Source organism: Epinephelus fuscoguttatus, linkage group LG20 (assembly GCF_011397635.1).
Source record: "Epinephelus fuscoguttatus linkage group LG20, E.fuscoguttatus.final_Chr_v1".
Taxonomy (NCBI): domain Eukaryota; kingdom Metazoa; phylum Chordata; class Actinopteri; order Perciformes; family Serranidae; genus Epinephelus; species Epinephelus fuscoguttatus.
Window position 1 is genome coordinate 37,413,641 of NC_064771.1, and position 6,371 is coordinate 37,420,011.

A 6,371-nucleotide genomic window follows, 5' to 3' on the forward strand; every position below is an offset into this window, starting at 1 on the left:
GTGATAATGTTTTAGGCTGTGATCCAACTTCACATTCACACTGGAAAAGAGACACCATGAATATACACAGTGCTGTCAGTGTGCAGACAAATGCTGGGTCTAAATTCCATGCTACACACTGACTGTAATTATATGTACTAGTTATCATAGTCTAGCACTTTATGTTCCACTTGGAAAACAAGAAATCCATGTTCTTTACTGCATCCTATGATGAGAATAATGTCAGTAAGTATGTAAGTAATGCTTGAGTGTGTTGGTACGATGCAACGCAGAGAGATCTGCTGAGAAGCTGCTCACAGCTGAATAAAAACTGAGAAAGAAAGACACTGCATTTAAAATCAAAGTAGTAGTTTAACAATAATAAATCAGCTGACCGAAAAGCCATCACTTATTACACCGACACAATATACACTATACAAATCCTTAAGTCTCAAACGAATATTCATATACACACTGGCTTTAATAACTCTTTTTATTTGTTAATCTTATTTCTGAATATTTTTTGTGTTTTACACATTTTCATTATCTTTTTAAAACTATGCGACGTGTTGGAAAAATCAAACTTTTTATTGAAGTTGCAGCTTTTGAAAGTTGCAGTTTTACTGACACATGATGGTACATGCTTTGTAACATTTCCCAGTTTTTTCATCAAATATGAGTATTGTTTTTGTAAGTAATCATACAACAGCACAATGGGGCCATTTTAGGTAAAAAAAAAAAAAAATAAATAAATGTAAAAACAAAATATAAAAATGGGTGGTAATAGTCCAATACAAAACCCAGAACTTCTGAGATTGAAGTGTTTAATTTATGAGATAGAAACTCAGATCTTGCCTTAGATTATAAAGTCATACTGTTTCTAGAAAAAAATCGTTATTTTTTTGGTCAGGGCACCACATCACTTCACTTTGTCAGGTTGGATCACTGTCATCACACCACAGATGCTGCAGCATTCATACTTTATTTTATGATTTACTAATATCACGTAATTAAGTCATATTTTGTATCAAAATCAAATCAGGAATGTATTTATTTAGATATTTATCAGTCCCTCCAGGATGTTGTGATTAAATTCAGCCAATACCCCTGAATTCTGAACAACCTTGCAATTTTGCACTTTACCACAAATTTGACTTTTTAAAATGGTTTAGGTCTCATTTCACTGCAGAGCTGCACACAGTCGATCAGCTCAACCTCTCCTCTCTGTTTATTATGTAACTACTGCTACAATGACACAACTAACTGTTAGCATCACAAAGCTAACGTTACCCAACAGTTTTTGACAGGTTTAACAACAGAGTTGAGCCATTTTGGTGTCAGTGTGAGATTAACAGCTTGGTGTCGGATGATAACCACTGCTGCAGGGGCCTCTGCCCGAGCAGCATAATCCTACAAGAATGGATGAGATCATGTTGCCATGTGTGTTAGCTCGTGCTAACTGAGCAGAGAGAGCAGGAGGAGAGCGGCCTACAGTGATGGTCCTTCAGTGCTGCTTTAAACGGCATCAACAAACTGCTGACCCCTCCCCCGACCGTAACACATAAATATTAATGCTGCTGGAAACACTGAATACTCTTAATAATATGCTTCAAATCTGAGACAGCATCACAATTGTTGATGCATTTTTTACTTGACCCTACAATTTCATTGCAAAAAACACCTTTAAACATTGAAACATGCATTGCAGTTTTTCAATCAATCAATCTTTATTTCAGACTCAGTTCAGTCCATAAAAACACACAACTACAAGAAACAGTAACAACAATCAGACACCAGGATAAAATAAATAAATAAATAAATGCTGCTGTGAAATTAGGCATCTCAGCCCCAAAAACAGCTCATGATATCCAGGAGGAACTGATTTATCAGAGTTTATATTTGGGCATGTACACATCTACCCTCTCCTCACTTGTTGTTACCCTCCAGGAACTATCAACAGGTGTGTGAGCTTTCGGGGAATTACTTTGCCTAAAGACTCTGTCGAGGAGAATAGGCAGAGGTAAGTTTGTGCATGACACAGACAGATTTCAATTTACTATTACAATTATCTTAGCATGAGTCTCACATTACACTCCTCAGTTTGCAAATATTTTGTTACTACTGACTCATATATCAATGCACAGTATTTGCTCGTTGACAGGCTACAATCAATGAGGCGGAACAGCCGAGCATCCCGCTGTGAAACACCAGAATCAAGAAAACCACAATACACAGTCAGTCAATTAATACATTTGTTAAAATCCCACAGGTTTATTATATATAATACGCTGAATAATACGTGTGAATCTGTGCATGACTCAGCTATTTTTGTCTAGTGGTACTTTTTACTATGAACCACAGATGTGGTAACAGTGATCCACTGTTACACCAGTATAGGTTCAACATGTGTTCCAGGTTAGAAATGTGATGTCACTACTACTTTTCTGTTTTTTTCTCATAAATATGTGACTTTAATGTCGGAGAATTTCAGATTTTCTTGCAGATGATTAACTTTATAATCTCAAAGAATATTCAAGTTTGTTATTTTGATTTTGTGAATTTTGTCTTTTGAATTTATCACTTTATTCTCAGAGACTATTTGTGTTTGTTTCTCATAAATTTACGACTTCAATTAAAAAAATGATCTGAAGGTTATATTACAGTTCTACAAAAAATCATTCATATTACATTAACACATAGCATAGTGTTTAGGATGGTCCCTGGACACAGTGTTGGTGTGGGCTGCGGTCTGCATCAGGTCACTGAGGTCTCAGGTGGATTAAAAACACACTTGTTTTTGTCAGTGCAGAGGACAGTGCATTGACCTTCATTGATCCCATTAAGATTTAACCTAATCTCAACCAAACAATAAAGTTACCATGTGGGGATCAAGTTTTTGTCCTCAACTAGAGGGTGTGTCCCCGTAATGTACTGTGTGAACAGATGTCCTCACAACGTATTAGTACAAGAAATCACGCGCGCGTGCACGCACACACGCACCCACACACACACACACACACACACAGGAACCAAAGAGTAATGTCACACAGCAGCAGCAGCAGCTTCCTAATTTCTTGCATGTATTCTTAACAGCGGTTGAAACTAACACAATTACAAGTGAGAGAATCACTGAGGTCAGCCGTCGTGGGAGCCGAGATGTTTTGTACAAGACAAATGTGTCCTTAATTTAGCTAAAGCCTTTAAGAGAATACATCGCACGACTGCAAATTGTTGACGATAGCAAAGCTCCAAAGCAAACAGAGCATTAAAGGAGCAGATTTGAAGAACTAATTCATCCATCAGTTCACTCTGTTGACGAACCAAACCTGAAGCCTACGTGAGCTCGCTGCGCTCCAATTTGGCTCCCCGCTCCCTGCAGCTGCATATCATTTTATGTGTTTGTTTGGCATACAGCGTTTCACCTCTGACTCTACGCTGCAGCAGGGGTCAGTCAAGCAAATAACGAACCCCAGCAGCCAGCAATCATGCAGAGACATGACCCGCTATCGATCAGGCCTGTTAGATTAGAGGCTGATGATGCAGAGGGAATAATAAGCATCAGGGTGGATATGAGGGGTTAAGCTTAATGGATCCAGCTTAATGATTCTGATGCAGTGGTTGATATTCATCACCACGGTCAAGAGAAATCTTCCTTTTATGGACAGGAGTCACCCTGGAAAACGTGTCGAGCGTGTCGCTGAGGCCTGCACAGATAACATGTTTGTTATCGTGTATGTTTTGTTTTTTCATTATGTTTTGCATAGTTTTGTTATGTTTGTCTAGATGAGGTTTCTTAACATAAGCCTGTAATGGGTTTCTACCTCACCTGCACATGCTATGTATGACTATATTACTTCTATGTTCTGCTTTCTTATTTCATATGTGCAAATAAATGAAATGAAATGAAATGAAATGATACAATATGGTGCCTAGTGCTGTGAAAACAACACGCTAATTGAACATGCTTATATCTTTGGTGACTGAACGCACCAGTTTGTACCTGTTTACCATGAACACGAGCCGTGTTCACTCTTACGACGGCGTTTAACAGCAGCACACCAGCATGGTTAGTGCTAATTGCAGTCCAGACACACAGCTGCCGGTGCAGCTGAGGACAGTTCGTATGGATATTTAAAGGACTTTTAACAAATCAGTACAAACGCCAACAGAAAAATCTCACATTTATATGTAAACTGTGCCGCTGGGTCTGTAAGAAAAAGTCTGAATGTCAACCACATCAAAATTTAATGTGAAACAACACATCAAATCGAAGAATCTGATCAGTCCTGGAAATATTTGCCAGTGAATTATGATCACATGAACAAAAGGTCAGACCATGACCTCACTGCTGCAAAGTCCAGGGCTTTTTTTTCATCATTGTTTTCTCTAAATTGTGTTCTCTGCAGAACTAAAATCATAATGCATCTTTCGGCTACAGCTACTGCAATGAAGCCAGCTTGGAAGCATAAAATTTTATATGTGTGCACTATGACACGAGAGAGCAGTGGCAGCCCTTGGATACCTGGGATATTTGGTGCCCTAGACAAGCCCATTGCCCCTCGCCCCCCTCCCCCAAAAAACACATGTAGTTTGCTGCAGCTCAACAGTCAAAGTAACTAAACATGTTGTACATATGTTATAATAATCAAAGAAATCAATAATCACAAAAAAATTACAAATTCACTTGTTCAGAAGAATGAACAATAAAATATGTCAGTGCACAATAATAACAAATGTACAAATTAACTTTCTAATTAAACTAGGGATGCACTGATTTAAAAATTCTGGGCCCATAACGATACCAGTGTTTAAAATTTGGCAAAAAAACTGTTTCACAATTTTGCCAATAGCCGATACCGTGTTTTTATATTGGCGTTTCTTTTGTTTGAACAGTTTTAAAGTGATTCAGTCCTTCAGTACACGACCTTTGAATGAGCCCAAATTCAGTAATACACATTTATGAAACAACCTTTAACAGAACCTTCTTTCACATGAAAAACATTTTTTTAAATAAATACACAATAATAAACAAAAAGCCATTTTGCTATGTATGATACATCATAATTCCCTCTGTAATATCTATTTCAAAGTGCTGTGAAGACATCAACAAATTTCTTGTTTCAAACAGCTGATTTATTCAAGTTTCTTGCCAAGAGCTACATTTTACAAGATTACATTGAACGCATCATGTTAGAATTTACCTTCGCCCAGTACCCATTCTTACTGAATAGAGCTTGAATGCATCCCAATGTAAATCTGTAAATCAATGCAACCTCTGTGAGCTGTTAATTGATTACTATGCCAATCTTACAAAGGAGGACCACACTTGTTTGTTTTGCTATGGAAGCTAACGTTAGCTAATGTGCTAAAAAGTTAGCGTTGCAGAGAAATCCAATCTTCCTCTTAATCCCTCCCCAGTTTCTGATGAGGTGGACATGATAACCCTTAATACACATAACCTTATTCATCCCTACAACAGGAAATACTTTTTCCCTAACCTGATATGAAGTGTGCGCTGCACATGTGAGCATTTTTGATGATGGCCTCCGTCCAGTCCTTTGGTCTTATCACATTTAACCATAGTTGTCTTTGTTTTTGTTGACGGGCAGTGGCGGCTGGTTTTGAGCCATGACTCCTTCTATTCTGGCTCCCAATAACACAACAAGACAAACACATTTTAACACTCCTATGGAGCCTACAGCCCTGTGGGGGAGAGGCAGGTTTTGCCCTCAACTAACAAACTGACGTCATTGTGACGTTGGCCCTAAAAGGGTCGATATGTGTAATTCATTTAGTTTGGGATGTGTGTAGTGGCAGTCCTTGGGGGCTGGGGATGGATGGGTGGGAGGAGAATCTACTTTGAACTGATCTCTGATTGAGCTCTTGCGAAGTGTAAACTCTTTTAAATTCTGCTCCTCTGCAGGTCAAGAAAACATATTTCAAACTCCCGTTCCAGAGAATCTTCTTGAAAGTTGACCAAAACGGAAAAAACACAACCTCAAATATTTACTAGACTTGAGTAAATGTACTTAGTCGCTTCCCGCCACTGATTACATAATTGTGGACGTACACCAGGAGGTCGTTTTCAGACACATAATGACCATCTCTTTAGAGGATGTATAACTCATGGAGCCAATTTCACACATGACTTAAAGTCAGTTTCTATTTGCCTACATTCAGCTCGTCCCCCACAAACAACTGCCACTGAAAAACAAATCTTTCACTGCAGCTGGAGCGCTGCCGGAGAGGGGAAAAGAGAAAGGAAGAGCAAATGGAGCTGCTGCAGTGAGATAAACTGATGCTGAGGCAGAGTTCTTCTCACAGGTCACCTCAGCCTGGACGCCTGCCATAACCTCAGCTCTCCAAACTGTCCCTCTGTGCAGCTCTCGAGC